General features: G+C 39.6%; 1 long non-coding RNA gene across 5 annotated transcripts in view; it reads right to left on the bottom strand.

Annotated features, from left to right (window-relative positions):
- Positions 1 to 19,018, bottom strand: part of LOC108502790 — a 370,315-nt gene that overhangs the window by 267,804 nt on the left and 83,493 nt on the right. The window lies entirely within an intron of this gene.

A 19,018-nucleotide genomic window follows, 5' to 3' on the forward strand; every position in this document is an offset into this window, starting at 1 on the left:
CACACCTTGGGAAAGGTGGCTCGTTAACCCTGCCATTATCCCCAAATAACATCAGAACTTAAGACACTGACTGAGTCTGCCCCAAAGCTATTACTTGACTGCAAAGGGGCATAAGGTGACAATCACAGTGGGAAAGCAGAGTGATAAAGGCTATTGCCCCAGAAGAAGCAAATCCCTTAAACCTCCAGCCACACACCCTTTTCAGCAGAGCTACAGGACAGTTGCTGAGCTGACTGATAAAAGCATCCTGAACTAACATCAACTCATGCAATGGTTGACAGGCAAGTTATTTTATAGACAGCACAGCTGAGCTTCACTTGAAAGAAATAAAGCTGCTATGGGAACCCTAAGGACTGCAAGGGAAAACCCAACATCCCAATTAAAAAAAAAAAAAATCAACCAAAACCAGAAAAAAAAAAATCTCACACACAGCTAAACAAAAAGCTCCTCAAGTGAAGCAGGTAAAAATGGAGATGAACTATTCACTGGTTTAGTGTCAGTCACATCTGAACCAACCATAAGTACACTAAGGTAAATCCAAAGGCCCCATTACTGGGCTATACTAGACTGGTACAAAGCCTAGTGTATCAATGGGACGCTGTATTAATCCAAAACTGTAACAGCATTAACTTAGAAAGTCTCTATATTTCCAACTGATAGTGGTCAATACATTTCCAATTCACACTGCCACATTTTAATTAAATTATCTTAAGGTAAATATACTAAATCCTCCATTACTTGATGGCATTTCAATTTCAGCTTTCAAATTCTCAGTCACTTGTGAAAGGTAAGCTTGGAAAACAGTGCCACCTAATGCTAAGGAGCATAAAAATAAAAACTAATAACTATAAAATATAATGTTGCAAATTTTTTTTACACTTATTTTCTACACAGTTTCATAATATTCAATAATAGCTGAAATAAAATTTTAAGTGCATCTGTCAAATGACATAAAAGATTTGGAAAGCAGCATTGCTAGTTCAAAAATATCGGTTATGAAAGTAAGAACATCTAAGTCAGGTGAGTGAGAAGTATTTGTACTTGAATAACAAATTTCGAAATTACTGTGTTACCTTCACGTTTCCTGAGAGCTCTACAGAACCTGAGGAGGTGATCCAAATCAGATCTATTCCTAACCAGCAAAAAAATAAAAGAGGACAAATAACATTACCTGCAAATCATGATACTGAACAGCTCTAAAGAAGTGTTGTCATTAGCCACAGTTTATGATAAAGATAATTCACAGTAAAGGTTTGAAGACCATTCCATGGCGTTCTTGGTCAGCTTTATACAGTATGTGCTTTCAAGAGCCCTTTTGCCAAACTTCCTGATACAGGGGAAGCAAAATGAGCAAGATCTTAATCTACAGAGAAAGAAACAGGATGAACATGCATTTTCTAGGACAAATTCCTTACACCCATCAGCTTCGAGCAGTCTGGAGTGAGGGTTTTCCTCTCAAAATATTTCGCTGAACAGCTTCCTGAGGGAAGTTTTACAGAGCAATGAGGTGTGAGCACAACTGACAGGACTGGATTTGTTTTTCATAAACTAAAGTATGTATTAAGAGCTTATGTGCACATAAACATTGCCCTGGATGAAGCAAAGGCAGTACAGTAGTGACATAACTGCAAAGTTCATTGCAAGTTTAATGAATATGAGAAACCAAGGAAAGTTTCTTCTTTGTAGTCTCAAGTAATTCACATACTAAAATTCAGTCCAGAATTTTACAGAAATTCACAGTGAACTGAATTCATGTATTAATGTTGCAATGTATTAATTCAAATTACATGAACAGAGCACTTGCATGAATTTTCGGCCATTGGATTTTTAACTCTTTGTCCCACTTCAGATTGTGAGTAAAATTGCATTTCACTTTAAAAATACAAGCACTTTTCAAAATTATATTCAAACAAAGCACATGTACTAGATGACTTTCCTGCCAAGTCATCAAGACATTCAAGGTTCTCTCCGTAATTTTTCATTTTAATAGTTCCATTGCTTATTGTATACAACAATACTCTTCTCCAAGCTGATCTGGTGAGAGGCTTTGTTTGGGTTTTTTTCCAGTCATCCTTCACTAAAATCCCAGAAATGTAATTTCTACTTTTTCTCTCAGTATTTATACCAGGACTAAGCCAAAGATTAAAAAAAAAAGAAAAAGGAGATACCTTGCCATGACCACAGCCCCTGTATCATAACGCTGTCATGGGCAATGCTTCTACACCAAAAACCTAATAGTTCCACACAAGATTAATTTGATCTACTTGATAATTAGTCCTATAATCTTCAGCAGACCTGCTAGGGAGATCAAGAATGGATGTGGATCAAGAACTTTCATTCTTCATTTCTTTTAACTGTCATGGAATGCAGTGCTACATTAATTAATTGTGTGGGGCTTGAATCATGTTGATGTTTTGAGGTAAATACTACTCTGGATTTAATCCTTTTATTTGTTTTCTCTCTTTTGTAAGTATTCTCTAAATATCGTGTTGCATTAGACTGTTATTGTCAGAACATCAAAGCATTTCTGTTTGTTTCTCAACTTAACTTTCATTAAATTCTCACACGCGCACGCAGAACCACCGAGTTTCCCTGAAAAAGAGGTGGAGAGGAACATTTTGCAAGGGTTGTAGTGAGAGGACAAGGGGGAGTGGCTTTAAACTGAAAGAAGGTAGATTTAGATGAGATATCAGGAAGAAATTCTTCCCTGTGAGAGTGGTGAGGCCCTGGAACAGGCCGCCCAGAGAAGCTGTGGCTGCCCCACCCCTGGAAGTGTCCAAGGCCAGGTTGGACAAGGCTTGGAGCAACCTGGTCTAGTGGGTGGCATCTCTGCCCATGGAACCGGATGATCTTTGAAGTCCCTTCCAATCCAAACCATTTTATGAATTAGTGAAGACACTAATTTGGAGGCTCAAGGTGACTCCTTACCTTTGAAACCAAAAAAGTGTTATAAACATCACGTGAAAAAGCAGATGTGGCTAAACCATGGCTAAGATACTGAGAAGGCATGTCTCAGAAAACTGAGGTTTGTCCAAAGAAATACACAGGATCATAAATACTGGCAGGCTAGAGGTAAGAACACAGGCAAAGTAAAAGGATGCAGAAAGTGATTTAAGATCAGCTTATAAGACTAATGAAACCTAGTAATATATCCTTCTTCAAACATATAAGGAATAGAATACCTGTCTAGGAATCTGTAGAAGCAGTCACTGTTTAAGATATAAAAGGAGTGCTCAGGGAACATAAGGTTATTGTATTAAAAAAAATTTAAAAAAAAACAACTGTTTTGGTTAATTTTAAATTCTTTTTTTACTATTAGACAGCATAAAGATACTCCTTTACAGGATGCCCTCATAGTATTTTTCTGCCCCCTTCAAATCAAAGGGCTGCTGGAAGACACTATAATAAGACATAAGAACTTTGAACACTCTAAACAATAACAAGTCACTGGGCACAGGTGGTGTTCACCTATGACCTTCTGGACAAATCTACAGTGAAGCAGCTGAACAGTCAACTGTGCTTTGAAGCCTCTTGCTTAAAAAGTGCCCAAGTACAAGAAGTCACACATAAGGGACCCATTTCGAAAAACAGTTCAGGAGAGAAGCAAGTGCACATTACTGCACATGAATCCCTGCAGATGGAGAACTGCTTGAAACTACTACAAGAGTAATTTTTGAGCACATAGGTAGGTGTGATATATGGGGAAAGGGTCAGCACGGATTGCGTAAAAGGAAGTCACACTGCACAAATCTGTGGGAATTCTCTGAAGAAGTCAGTTGACATAATATTCCAAAGAAGCTACAAGAAATTAAGTTACCATAATTGCAAGGAAGAACAGAAGGAAGCATTTGCATGACTGAATAATTAGTTTTCGTTTATAAGTAGCTATAAGTTTAAAAACACAGTAAATTGCAATAAGCAAAAGGATCTTCAATTTCTTTCCTTTTTCTTTTCTTATGCAGTTCAGCAATTTACCAGTGATTCTATACAGAGTTATCTTTTCAAATCCCACTGTTTTAGCAATGTGGGGTTTTTGCTAAAACCTCATATTCATACAGGGTGAACTTCCTTCACCTCCTTTCAGAAGACCCCGGATTTCCAACCCTACCTTTCCTTTATGATCTCCAAAGATTTAGTCTTCAAATCTACACAGCCCTAAAGCTCAGATAAGCTTCCAAGCAACTGCACCAAAGCTAATGTTTGCAAAAGAACTTTTTTTGTTTGTGGTGAAAGACCTACCTTTCCCTCCACAGTTCAGAACAAAGCTGTCCAAATGTAAGAGCAAGCATTCTCATGTTGTTCCAGAACATGACTGTGAAACAGAAGCAGCTGCAAAAGATGCAATTCTGCTTTAAGCTTCCTCACTAGCCTGTTTACCTGGGTAGATACAGAAATGTCTGCCTCTGCAAGTCAGCAGAATTCACCCCAGCTTTCTCCTTGCAAGATAATGAACTGGTCACAGGACAGGGATTTTCAGCAAACAGTGTCACCACAGTGAAACACAAGATAGAAGAGAGGAGAGTGAAATCTGTTTGGTTTCTCTCTCAAACGTTCTGTGATGGCATGACTGCACAAATTAGCAATGGTGTTAATCAAAGCATGTTTGTTTTCCTCTGTCATATGAAAAGTGAATAACCCCAGGTGTAATGTTTGGTTTGGTTCCCATGCAGTATCTGCCTAAATGAATATGATGAATGAAATGGTTTTAGCAGTTCTGCAGCAAAGGCAGCTCTGCACTACTTACCTCTGGTACAGTGTGTACTTAACACATGAATAGATTTCACAATATAAAAATACACATTAACATTGTGAACTTTGGTGCAAATTCTATATACTAGAAAATGTATGCAGGTTTTCTCTTCTCTCTATAGAAAAATAGTATAAATTATTCTGGTGGTTCATGGCAATTTTAAAATATATTACCTCTAATACACCATGTTCCGTTATGAATCATCAGAGGAAGAGTGTTTTGATGATGTATGTTACAGTTTACAGGCTCTCCTGATGAGGCAGATAATACACTGATGTAATGCATTCCAGGGATTTAGCAGGAAAAAATTCATTTTTGTTCTCTTTAGATGATTATACATGGACACAAGCTATGCTCAATTCACCCTTGCTGACATCAGAATTTATAAGACCAGATATCCAACAATGTCATGGTGGCAGGAAAGGATAAAGACCATGTCTAGCAAATACATAATCAACATCCCAATCTATCAATTACAAGAGAGAGCCTTGATTCCCATCCCTCTTCAGCAGCAGCACAATTGTTACAGCTCAGCCTGCACATGACCCAAGTGCATGGTACCTTCCCAAAGGTACTCACGTGTGCATGGTCCAGTCACCTGAAGGAAGAACCAAGGAATTAAAGCATTATGATACTGCAGCTCGAGCCAAAAGGGAACATATCATAAGCTCTATTATCAACTTGCCTCCCTAACACTTCCTTTAAGAACTATTCTGAAGAGCTTCAGGTACAAGGAACATGGGGAAGTTGAAGAGGATGGAATTTCAGACTCTGCTCTCTTGCCTTCCCAGCCAAAAGGAAAAGAAACCCTTCAACTTTACTGCAGTACAGTTTCCTTTCATAAGTCTTTTACAAGTTAGTAAATAACAAAATAAATAATGTTCTGGGTAAGCACAATTGACATCACTCTACAGTCAAAAGCAAGACTATAGCTCCTTCAGAACATGCAAGTATTCTGTAAAGGTCTTGAACATTCCAGTTTAGTTCAGTCTGACTAACGGCTTGGTTCAACACTGTCACATGATACTCAGGATGTCCACTCATCTGCATTCCAGTCTTTGCAGTACCATTGCTTTGCTGCATCTTCCTGCCCAGCTCTAGGGACTGCTCTGTGCAGCCACACTGCTTGTTTCACCCAGGGATGGCTGTCCCACAGCTGCTTCACATTCAGAGTGGGCTCAGAATCCTGACGGCTCTAAAGCACCAGGGAACAAGCATCTCACTTCTTGTAAAGCAGAATTTCCAACCATCGTTTTAGTGCCGCTGGTGTGACCAGGCAAAATCAGATGCAGATTGAAAGTGGGAGGTGCAGGGGATGGGGATCATTAGGCTGCATCTCCCACTGTGCCTCAGCACTAACTCACCCCCTCCCGAAGGCAGCTTCCCTCCAGTTCCCTAAGACTATATATGGGATGCAGATGTTAGTCTTGCACATCAGGTCCTGCACAGATTAGAAGCTGAAGCACTACTTGTAGCTGAGAAATGTGCTGTCTCCTCAGTGAAACACTGAGCTGTGGGTCTGCCCTTGTCACATCTGCCTGCAGGAGTCCAACTTGCCCCATTACACAACACAGACAGGCAGTGTCCCTTCATTCATGTCATGGCAGCCTCTGTCTCCAACTACCTTCCAAAGCCATCAGACGCATTTTAATAATTATATGAATATTACCACAAGTATAACCCTATATAAATTACATTTTAGTTTACAGAAGATTTGCTCATCCTGTTTGCAAGTCCCCAGTCCTGCTACAACCACCTAAAGCACAAATACTGACACATTTGATACCATGGGGCATTAAAAACAGATTCTTCTTTTTACCGTTACATTTAATCTGTCAAATTTGCATTATTAAGCAACAGTAACACATGACAGACTTCTAAATGCCCATCTAGTACACTGTTCTCAATACCTGACATAGTTATTAGTATCAACTAAAAATGGTCATTATAAATTTGTTATGGAGCAATTAGCCATGGAGCAATTCACATGTTGCACCAATTTCCTACCCACAATACACAGCTTTTTCAGAAGCTAATTCTAATTTAAGTCTTGACAAGATTGCACTGCCTTCAAGAACTGTAATGAAAAGCAGTTCCTGTGCTCTGTTCCTTTGTGCACAGAAGTAACAAGAAAAGAGCACAGCTGCTGTTGAGAATTTTGACTCTCAAGCTAAACAGGAAAGCGTTGATGACTACTTTGGGTATCAGACATCTACAGAGGGAAAACAAAATAAGAGCAATGAGTAACAAGGAGATGATCCTATACTGTTCGGCTAAAACAATGCCAGGATTATCCATTCGTTATTCTACTCCAGTAACTATTTCCACACCATTGTTCCCCTTGGCTTTCAGATGAACAGAGATTATTCTGTTGTTGAAATGCACACAGACCCACTGAAGGAGCCTACAGCAGCACATACCAATACTACATCAACACCAAGCCGCTTGTCTCTCTCAGATCAAGTACTCCCAGGAGTCTGTTTTCAGCATCTCCACTGTTCTACCCTGCCAGTTTCCTCTGGTGTCTCTTCCATTTTTTTGAGAATGAAATTCCTATTACATTTAATGAGGCGCATACACAACCAGAGCAATCACTGCTTTGTGCACAGCAAATGATTTCTAGGATCAACATGTCATCTTAACAGAACTACCTAGCAGAGAGCGAAACACAATCTTGCTCATTTTACAGAGTGGTTAGGTTGCATCTCTGATAATTTTATCACTAATGATTCACTTTGAGTCAAAAAGGCAGGAATTTCAACAGGAATTCAGCTCAGTGGTAACAGAAGGAACTTGGTCTGAAATTTTTCATCCTTTGGGCCTCGTTTAGATGAGCCCTTTGATTTAAACCTCTGTAGGTCTCATACAGAAATACTGAGAAAGGACAGACAGAGGATAACTAACTCAGCTTCACAGAACTACCTCCAGCTTACTCGTTCTTCTTTCTCATTAAAAGACTCCTCAGAATCCATGAAGAGAAATTGATCTGCAAGTCAGGCTTCTTCAATGACAATAGGTAAGTATTAGCAAACAAAACTGAGTTATATGTTAGTGCTATCTCCACTGCAATCTCAGAGAACAAACTGCTCAGTGTGGTCATGAAAACTCCACTGGAGTCAGTCCCTCTGTCAGAGGGTGCAGTTCTCCCTAAACCCCTTTCAGTGAAAACTGGCCAGCCTGCCAGTCTCTGAGCTGTTCTACGAGGCTGCACTCGGTCTTAGTTTTATCTTGAGCATTGCACTCCTTTCAAAGTTTTCCTTTTTCTTCAGTCTTTACAGGTGTTCAGTCTGTTGTTAGAGTTCCTCTTATCCCTTTATTGATAGAAAAGCCAATTTAGAGGAGTTCTTTATCCCTGCATCCTCATGCTGTTAGCCACACAGACTGATCACAGTGAAATACTTCCCTATCTCTGAGCTGGATCAGAGATCACAGATATCATTTATCAGGCACACTCATGGATTTACATAAACTTTCCAGAAGAAAAGGAGGACAACAACTACCAGCCACAACACCAGAAGGGTTTCAACAGCTTTCCACTTTGTCACAGTAAGAACCAGCTGTAAACTCTAAGCCCACTGTGTACTGTATCTCCAGCCCCACGGAGTCATAGTAAATATTGCACTATATTTCCTGACATATCCTCACTACTCCTTTCAAAAGCAAGCAACAAGTTTAAGAGAGAGGTGATTTGTTATATCACACAGTGCAGTGGAGGTGGAACAAGAGAGGTTAAGACTTCCCACACACACACAGAGGACAGCCAGGTACTGCAACAGGTTACCCAGAGCAGTGGGTAACCTGTTGCAGTACCTGGCTGTCCTGTGTCCTCTGTGGTCTCCACAAAACATTTAGCAGTAGGTTGGACTAGAGTCCTCTGGAAGTCCCTCCCAACCTGAGTTATCCTATGACTTTATGATGCAACAAAACCAAATTTACTTCTCTTTTTTTATGGAATGTTTGCTCTCTATTCTTATACATACACCACATCTTTTTATTCAGTGATAGTCATTGATGCTTTGATTCTGTTGCCATAAATAAAAAAAGTATTTGCAAAAAAACCCCAAATGAAATCACAGAGTTATTGGAATACAGCTTCTGGAGCAAATATGTCATCTACAATAAGCAGCAAGAAACCAAGAAGCAGAGTCTGGACTAGCAATGTATTCAGAGAAATATATTTTAAACCTAAATATCTATGCCCCGTTGTCACGCATCATTTACAGATTGGCAGAAAGTGCAGCAGAGTCTGGATTTTCACCAAAGTATTTCCTCCATTGCCGGTTAAGCAGGGGGGCAGGGGGGAATCTCAGATAAATCTGATGGAAATAAATGTGCAGACTTCATACTGAAGTGAGTAGCTTTTTTTCTGTAAACAACAGTAAAAGTGAAAAAGAGAGGAAGAGAATAGTTGCTTTTTCATTATTATTTGGACAGAAGCAGTTAAGTGAGGGAAGAAAAGGAGACAGATCTTTACTCAATGTTTCCTCTCTCTCGATTGTAAGTAGAATTAATGAATGACAATCCTCCCAGCAGACTTCTATTTTCCTTCCTTGATACCCTGCTCTCTCCCCACACTGGTAAGCTCCTCTTGCCATTTTCAGGGTATGTTCTGCAGGAAACTGTTCCTTACTCAGCCAAGTGAATGCCTCTTTGTGTTCACGGAGAGGACATGGACAAATCCCTAACTGCAGGACAGGCTCTCCTGAAGAAGCACCCTGAATACATTTTCAGCAAAGCCAGGGACAGGGCTGTGACAAGCAGCAAACACAATACATCCTCTCTCAGATGTCAGGAAGAAAAAGAGGGAGTAATAAGCCTTACCTTGGATGTACCCTTCTGCTACTGCAAACACAGCTGGTTCCACTGCCTCCAGATGGGAAGGGGCAGAAAAAAATCTGCATTTCAGGCAAATGGTGGTGGCACATCCTGGACCTCTAAAGTCCTAAATTAGGAGTTTACTTAGTTGCTTTTGGCACAGAGGGACATACGGGACTCAGTTATGAGGGTTAGGTCAGAGCTAAACACAAAGTAGGAACATTGCCTTGTTCCCGGGTAGTTTTTCCTCAATTCTATTATTAGGGTGAAGTATTCCACTCAGCCAGATCTCTGACTTAACAAAGACGGGGAGAAAACAGAAAAAAAAAAGATAACAGCCCTGGAATTGGAGAAGTCAAGCATAGTTTTACAGCTGACACAGATTCTGGACAGGACCTGTCTGAGGCTGTGACACCTCGAAAGGAACATCCTCTATACAGCAGTTAGTGGAGACCCACTAACCTCTTAGTTCCTGTAATACCACCACCTAAAGTGACTGAGAATGCCCTCAGATCCTCTTTAAAAAGACTGCCAGCCTCGGGCAAAATCCCATTTACTGTTTCTCCTGCTTTTGCTGCATTCAAGCCTACACAACTAAGCCCGCATCAAGGTCTGAAAGGTCAAGGAAAAACATACCGAACTGTGCTGTTATTCTGGAAATACCCATTTCAACAGTTGTTTCTTACGTTTCTTTTAAAGAGTCTACTTTGCTCCTGGTCTGTAAGCAGTCACAGTGTCAGGCAGATACTCACAGGGAAATAGAGACCTAAAGGATGTTGTCAAGAAACTATCACCAAAACAAAAGGATGTTCAATCAAGTGAATATGGCTCAAAGTACTTTCCAGGTGACCCATTACGTTTTCAGTAGACTCATTAAAACTAATACAGGTTCACCATTCAGAATCTTGATACAGGTTTATCACATGGCAGATCATTTTAGAAAAGGAGACTAATTGAAAAAACAATGGCTGGTTTGTAAACTGATTATAGTAGCAACAGTGCCAAAATATTTTGCTCCAGCATGTTTTACAACAGCTGGAATAGAGTAAACACACAGACAGAAACAGTGTCTTAGGTAGAAGTATTATCTTTCACTAGACCAACTAGCACTCCTGGGAAAGGCAGAAAATATTCCAGATATAAAAGCCCTTTTCATGCCAGAAATAGAAGGAGCAGTTTCCAAGGTACATGAGTTTAGCAGCACTGATTAAAGTTTAGGTATTGATTAAGTAAAATATTTTTTAAGGAAAGGAGAATTTAAAAAAAAAATAATAAAAAATATTCTTGCAAAAATATAGCTTAAGACCATTGAGAATTTAAATCTAACCATGTTGCAAGAGTATTTCTTGAAGAGAAAAATAATATGGACAAGTGTAAAGAAGTCCAGATACAACAACCAACCAGGTTATCTTGCTTTTCAGCATAGGGCATTCCTTTTGGTAGGAAGAGTAGTTCCAAAACCCCTTCAAAATTCTACATAAACAGCTTCCCTTTGCACAGCCATTGTAGCTAGAGGTAAACCAGAAAACCCACTCTAATTTGGGCCAATCATCACTTACATTTTTGTCTACTTCAAACAGGTGAATGCACTCACTTTTTAGTTTGCCATTAGGACATTACTAGTTTATGAATTCTGTTCCAGAGCCTGTATTGTCCCTCCAATTCTTCTTCCTTTTCTCCTTATCTACAATACTTTGATTCTTTTGCAAAAACTGCAATTAACATCTTTTTGCAAAAGAATCAACGGGTTTGATACATGTAGCAACCCAGTGCTGCAAGCTAAAATAATCCATGCTTTATTTGAGGGAATATACTTACAAACCAGAAAGTAAAGTATATGTAGATTCTTAGTTCCATTATATAAGAATTAGTATGAGTCCTTTTACAAACTCTTGCCTGCATTAGGGAAATATCAATACCTTTCTATCATTTTAATGATGTTGCAGGGTCAGCTGAAGCTAATGGAATTGCACCCTCGATTAATTCAGACCAATTAGGAAGCAAATTAACCGAAGGCTTCTCACTCTTGCACAACAACAAGTTGTGCAAGCTTTGTGCAACCCTTTGTGCAAGCCTCAACTGCTGTGTGCTCCACCTCTCTGCCAGAATCGCAGCCATGGCAGTGCTGGTTGAAGAAAATACATGTGTGTGCCTGAGCTACTGCTGAACAGTGGCTGAGGGTTCAAAGGGTCCTCTGGAATTCAACTCACATCTCCAGTCACTGCAGGGGGATCAGCAACCCCGAACAAAAGGATGCACTAGAGCAGCAGTGATCAGAGGTAACAGTTTCAGCCACAGCTCCATCCATCAGGGCTGTCTGGTGACAACCCCAGAAGGGTCACAGAGATGATGCATGTGGATCCTGCTCTCCCTTTTCTGTGACACAGAGCCATGTAACAGCATCCACTCCTGTCTGATCCTTTTACATTAGCTTTTACCCAGCTGAGCTAACTCTGATCCCCTTCAAGTCGAGGAGACTTTGACACTTGAATGCTGATGGGCTTTTACCCTTTTACCTATAAGAGCATTCAGGATTTCATAGAACTCTTAGACGTACTACCCTACTGCCAAGAGCCTGGAGCACTACAGGGTGTATCCCCTATGGCCTTTCCTTCTCCTTGCACTTCTACAAAGAGATGTCCTGCCCTGCCCGTGCCTCCAGACCCTCTTCACGCACCGATGGGAAGTGTCACTGCCTCTCACAAACAACCCCACCTATCCAGACAACAGGGTTTGCAGAGCGTTTTTGGAATTCCCGTAACCTTTGGCCGATTTATATTTTCATGTTGTTTAGGAAGAGACAGCTAAAGCTGTTCAGAGGGACAAAAAACGCCACAAAATCAAATCAGAATGTCAAAACAGGTAGCATTTTAAAAGACTAATTTTGGAAAGATGCATCATACACACAGCGTCCACAAACACCGCTTTTACTTGAACCATTTCAAGTTAATTTGCACTGAATTCTAATCAACATTACCAAATGCTTATGATCCAGGATGTTCTGTGATTGAGCAAGGGTGTTTTCCTTTTCTTCTTTTCCTCCTGATGGACATTGCCATGAGAACTACAGCGAAATGCATTCCTCCTACTCTGGTAATAAGGTATATATTCAATTTTAAATTATAAAAGGCAATACTTTTTTTGGTGTTGTTACTTTTAGTAACACAAATCAGGCCAGCTGGAGATGTTATCTCTACCCTGGAGAGTCTTGTGCAATGTTTTAAATTGTAAAGGGAAATGAATGATTCTAGCTTTTATGACAACACAATTCACAGTGACTTCTCCTGGTATTATTTTTCTGGGAATTGCTGCACACTGCAGACTCACATAAACTTCTATGAGCACCTTGAGAGAAATATGCATTTAAAAGTTTATTTAGGCAAGGTAAAAGATTACATTGAGAAGAATACATTAGCATACACTAAGCAGAATAGAGCCAGATCTCCACTCTGGCTTCATTTTCCTCATGCATAAGTGGACAACTTATTTTAAAATTCCTACTTCCAATTGGATGCAAAGTTCTAATCTTCACATTCCAGTCAAGCCCAACAGACAGAAACACAAATTCTTTTGTGAGAACAACTGAAAACATTCTTCCCAGGCATCGTGAGTGACAACCTGAGTGACATAACTGTAACTGGGTTTTATTAAAAGTTTCCAAAAGTAATTTAACAATATTGATACGAAAAAATAATTTCTCAAGCCAAAATAGGAGTAAGAATCACAAGGGTTTCTGTGGATTTATTATACATTAGTTCAGTTTAGATTCTGGGATAGATGGCACAAATGGAACACAAGCAGTGAAGGTTGATAAGCCTGAAGGAATAACACTGGCATTTTGCAGAATTCTTGTGTCTTACAGGCAAATTTTTCATTCTAAATATCCTCTGTAACACCAGGCTGCCCACCTTCCATTTGACATAAAAGTGCACCTCTCTCCTAAACAACTGTTTGCAGACAATAGCAATTATAGTGATTTCCGTGAGGATTTCATCAAATTGCCGCACACCCAAATTCCAATGAAAAAACAGGTTTGAAAGAAAAATGGCCAAGTTCCCTTTCCACAAATAAGCTTCACAAATAGATCTGTGGATACTATAAGAGAGGGAGGAGAAGAACAATTTGGAAACAGCACTCAGTAGTAACTGGTGGCTGAACACAGAAATATACCCTGTCACGTCCTCATATTCTAAGTTCTTGCTAGAACACGTATTCCATAAAATCCAAGAGATCTGACCCGAGCTAACTATCTCAATTCACTTTCAGCCCACATTCCATCCATAAAAAGACCATAACTAAAGTTCAAATAAGGATTCTGACAACGTTTAACATCCAAAGATCGATTTGAATAAACATCCTTAAATGAAATTTAAAGTCAGTCACGTCTCAAAATAGAAATTATATAAATTGCCCTTTTTCTATCTCTTTGTTTCACTTCCCTAGTTGTATTCTTCAAACATTCAAAATAATATTAACCTTAGGGACAGACAGTTAAGATAACTCTATCTTCTGGCACAGCTGGCAAGAAGCAATGCACAAAAAGAATGGACTAAGAGTTCGTTCTGCAGTAGGAATTGGTATTTTGATATTAAGTGTATCTGAAGAAATTACAGCAATAAATTTTCTTCACTCAGGAGAAATATCAACCTCATAGTTCTGTAGTTCCTCAGGAAACTGCCAGAAAAGAAATTTGTTTCTCTGGGGAATATGGAAAGAAGTGGACTCGTGTACCAGAGACACTTGAATTTATCCCTGTATCTGTCTTGAATGTTATATATTTAAATATAAGATTTGTAGATAACAGTAGTCAGCCTTCTCCCTAGTGTGTTGCCATCTCCACAGAAACATACACAGCTACTCCCTTAAAAGAGAAACAAACTGATTTGACTGAAAATGAGGATTTTGGTTTTCTCACAAAATTGCAAAGATTCCTCAGAAAAATAGATAAAAATATTTCCAGTTTGCTGATTTTATTACCCAGTCCAGTTTTAGGCAAAGTGTGTTTTCATGCACTCCATCCTGAAGTGGTAAGTAATCATTCCATCTTTTCCTTTGAATGGAGTTCAGAATAAGCAATTTTAAAGAGTTCTTATGTATAAACATTTGCACAAATAAAACTGACAATGGAAAACCAGTAGGAGCAAAGGAGCATGGGACACAACGTGGTTGGTCTGCTTTGTCACTCTCCTAAAAGAGGGGAGAAAAGTTGTATATGCTACATTGCTTATAGTTTATATGTAGACAAAGAGCAGAGGTTAAAATACCATTTAAAAAGTAATTTTCCACATATGAGACAGAGAAAGAGGGGTTATATTTGGTTGGTTGTGTTGCCTTTTGTGTGGTCAGGGTTTTTCATATATGACAGAGATTTTAATAAGCTTTACTTAATTGCTTCTGAAGGGTTCTTGCTGGAACCAATCCCTGCTCTTTAAGAACGTAACAGGCATATGATTTTTTGTAAATATAAAACAATTTATTCCCGACGTGTTCCAAAGCTGCATTCTTCTGAGACACTGGAATATGAAGAAGACTGGAAGAAATTAGCATAGGAGAGCAGTCTATAGGAAAGGAGTCTGTGTGGGAGCTGTGCAAGTGAGCAGACAAAGCTCAAAGTTCTGACAGGCCAACAGAGATGACACGCAAAAATAACGTAAGAAAAAGACCCTTGATGGCAGAAGGAGAATGGTGCAAATCTCCAAACTCAGCAAGAAGCTTGGAAACAGTGACCTGTCATTGCCCTGTTCTGTCCCTCTGCACTTCAATTCCTTAGTTTATTCTGGTCTGACAATTGCAGCTTCAGTCTTCTCGAAGCAATCAACAAGTCTATTGCTCAGAAAGAACATCAAACTGATTGTTAGAGCTAAATGGTGGTTTGTCAGGTTGCCAGAATGATTCTTTAGAGGAAATACATTATTACAATTTTAGCAAGTCCATTAACGTTTCAAGTAGCACAGGCATTCATTGTCCCGTGTCAGTGTTAGGGGTGCACACCTACTCCTGGGAAGAGGGATTAACTACTGCTGTAACTATCCTGCTTCACTTCCTTGGGCTTCCAAACATCCTCCCACAGGCACACAGAAACTCTGCTAATTCTTCCCTGTTATGCCGTCAAATGCCAAAGCCTCAATTAAGATCAGAGCCCCAGTGATCAAGACCCAATCCTTGCCTCAGAGAGGTTAAATAGCCAAGACTGGCAAATGGCAGGAGAAATAATGGGGGAAGCTGGAGATAAAGTTGCTTGCCCAGGGTCACAGAGCAGGCCAGGAACAGAATCCCTATCTCCTCTTCCCTTCTGAACAGGTTCGCCTTTTTTCTCACCTTTGGCTGAACTTTCTTCTTTCCTTCTTCTTCTCAGATATGAATAATTCATTCTCCAGCTCTTAGGTCAAGATTTCTGTTCACATACGATAACATTAAGCATAAACTTAAGTTTTATGCTACCATATTAAAAATACTAAAAAGAATGGTAAAATCAAAACTTTTCAGCTAAGAACATTGCTGCTGGTTTCTCTATCCATATGCATTTAGAATTGTTTCTTTTTTGCTGATACTGGTGTAATTAATTCTCTCTCTGCCTGCCCATGGCAAGGATTTAATTTCTGCAATTCATAGCTTGGAATATGAAGAAATTCTGCATTCAGATTAGCTGCAGCACTTCCTTTGCCCCCTAAGTATTTTGAGTTTGTAGAGATTATTCAAATGTGATAACAAAATTCAGTAAAGGCAAACTGTGAATTCTGCTGCTAATAAGAATTCATCACTTTTACATGCAAGACTGGACCACCCATCCAAATGACTTAGAGCCCAAAAGAAATTCTAACCAGTGACTCGCTCTAGATAAACAAAATTGTTGTCTTGTCATTAACTAGACTAAGTTACTGCATTGAATAAAATTCACCAATTTGATGTCTGGAAGTGCTAGATAGAGCTCCTAACTGTGTTAATAAACTGACATTTTTAAAATGGAGGTTGTCCATTGCTCAATTACCCTAAATCAGTTTGTCAAAGAGAGTGTCCTTTAGCTACCTTCTGTTAATTACAGTATAAAATACAAAGTAGTTGTAAATAACATGTCCCAAGACTTTAATAGAAATGTTGGCCACTTTATCTTCTGTCATTCTACTTGAACTCCACGCCCAGATTCTCTACTTTCCTGGTGACATTTTCTTTGAGGGGTACAATAAAAACTACTGCATAATTTTAAATCACCCGTATCAATAAGGACACCATGTGATTATTACTAAGGAAATAAGAATGCTACAGTGGACAGTGAGGATGAATAACAGCAACAGTAGATTCCTTTCCATTGAGCAAACTGATGGAGCACACCTCCCACAGCAAAAACTGAAATTTCTGGGCAGAGTAGCCCCTCTTATCCAACCATCAGCCTCCAGTGAAAACTGCAGGATGTTGGGATTCCTTTGCCTAAATGTCATGACTCTTTGCACAGAGGTTGGTGTGAGTGCAGGTCATACGTAACCACCCTCCAACACTCGTGCAAATTACATCACCTAACTTTAGATCCTGGAATACACCACACCAAGTAGTTCTTAATAGTGTACTTTATATAATAAAATTTCAGTGTAGCATAAGGTTGCAGCTCCGTGAAGGACAAACAGGAGCATTGCTATAGCAACTGTATGAAACCGCTCTAAGTGAGCTGGATGGGAGTGAGAATGATGCATGAGGTGCCTCCCAGGAAGAATCCTGGCTGCTGATGGCTGGTTTCAATGCACCAGCTCCAAGGCTGCTCAGTACCCTCTGGATTCCAGGTGATAAAAGAGGAGACAAACTCCAGACAAACGGGAGGCTGTCCCTCGGTCAGTACAGCAGGTAGGGTGGCACAGCTCTGTTAGGGTGCAGTTCAATGCTGTGACAAGTCAGGGGATAAATTCCTGGAATCCAAAAAAAGGGCAGGTTTCCCCAAATAAAGCATAATTCTTGTTCGCAAACAGTTTTGCTTATAACAAATCCTATGTCAAAAAGAGAAGAGAAACACAGAAAAAATGAAGCCACAAACCCAAAGAAACACGAATCTTTGAGCTGAACAGTGACTTTACTGAGTAACATGTTATAAATCGCCATGAGTGTGAGTGCAGGGTTGGACACAATGACTTCTGGAGATACTTTAGAGTCTGCATCATTCCCTGGTTCTATATAAGCTGCATGTTTGGCCTCACATCCAGAGTTTGCCTTGCCCTTAATTCAGGCCCACATACTACTTCCCTTCAAGAGAAAACGAATGGAAAAGGGTTTTGAAGGCAGAAAACTCCCACTATTTGCTCATGCTTAAATTAATTGAATTTTCAAATAGGAAGCAGAGAGAGAAATATGATTGATTTTTTAAAAATCTATTTCTGGAAAAGCTCCTGTCATTTTTTTCTAAAAAGAATTTCAGAAAGTGGTAGTGGCTGTTTCAGTTCCAAGCAAAGAAACGCTTGAGACCTCAGGATTAGAAACGCTAAAGAGAGAGTGCTCCTACAGAGAAGAGAGCAGACAGAAGGTGTGTGGTTAACTTACTCACCGTTCACACACACCGACATAGAACTTAAAAGAATAAATAATCCATGCAGCCTTAATTACATTACATATCCTTAATCTAAAAGCCTCACGTTTTCTGCAATTTTCATTGAATTCAAAACATAAATGCTTCATTTTTGCAATAATTTTCCCTGCTGCATTGTCTTTTGAAATCCAATAGCAGTGTGAGCAGACAGTACTACTAATTAGTCTGTGGTCATTAGAAGACAGGTTGAAAGATGGACTAGCAATAAAATCAAAACATAGAACCGTATTACTATAATAACTATTTGAGCTAATACTATATATAATTGAACTTCTCTTGCCAGTTTAAGCTGATAGAATCCTGAGTGCCTTATGTTAACATTATAAAACTAGAAACATCAGGAATTAGATAATAAAGAATAGGTGCTAAATACGACATTTAACCTCGGGGCAGAAAAAAGGTCGTGCCAAAATCTTCCCACAGGTAGAAACTGTGTGTTAAGCACTGAACTGCAACTTGGCCCTCACCATTTTCAGCACTGTGCTGCCATAGGGGCATGGGAGGATGTGCAGCAACCCTTTGCTGTGAGCTGTTCCTTACCTTTAAGTGAAGTTTAGCAAAAGTGATCTAAGCCAAACAAACTCTTGCCAGCTGGAGAGGAAGGAGGAGAGACCTCAGAATGTCCCCTACTACTATCGGACATTGGCCTGAGTGGCCAAAGTTACAATCAACACTTCTGGCAAATTAATTACTTTGCAACACACAGGAGTGAAGAGAAACAACCATTACACACAGGAAGGACTATGGGAGTATGAGTATTTATTAAATCTCCCAATGAAAGCTGTGAGTTCACATCACTTTTCTGGCAAAGTACAGTTCAGGTAGCTGAAAGGAACAGGACTCGCCTCCCATTTCAATTGACACAAAAGCATGGTGGCACTGTGCCT

The sequence above is a fragment of the Lepidothrix coronata genome, unplaced genomic scaffold (genome assembly GCF_001604755.1).
Source record: "Lepidothrix coronata isolate B3197 unplaced genomic scaffold, Lepidothrix_coronata-1.0 Scaffold124, whole genome shotgun sequence".
NCBI classification, from domain to species: Eukaryota; Metazoa; Chordata; class Aves; order Passeriformes; family Pipridae; genus Lepidothrix; species Lepidothrix coronata.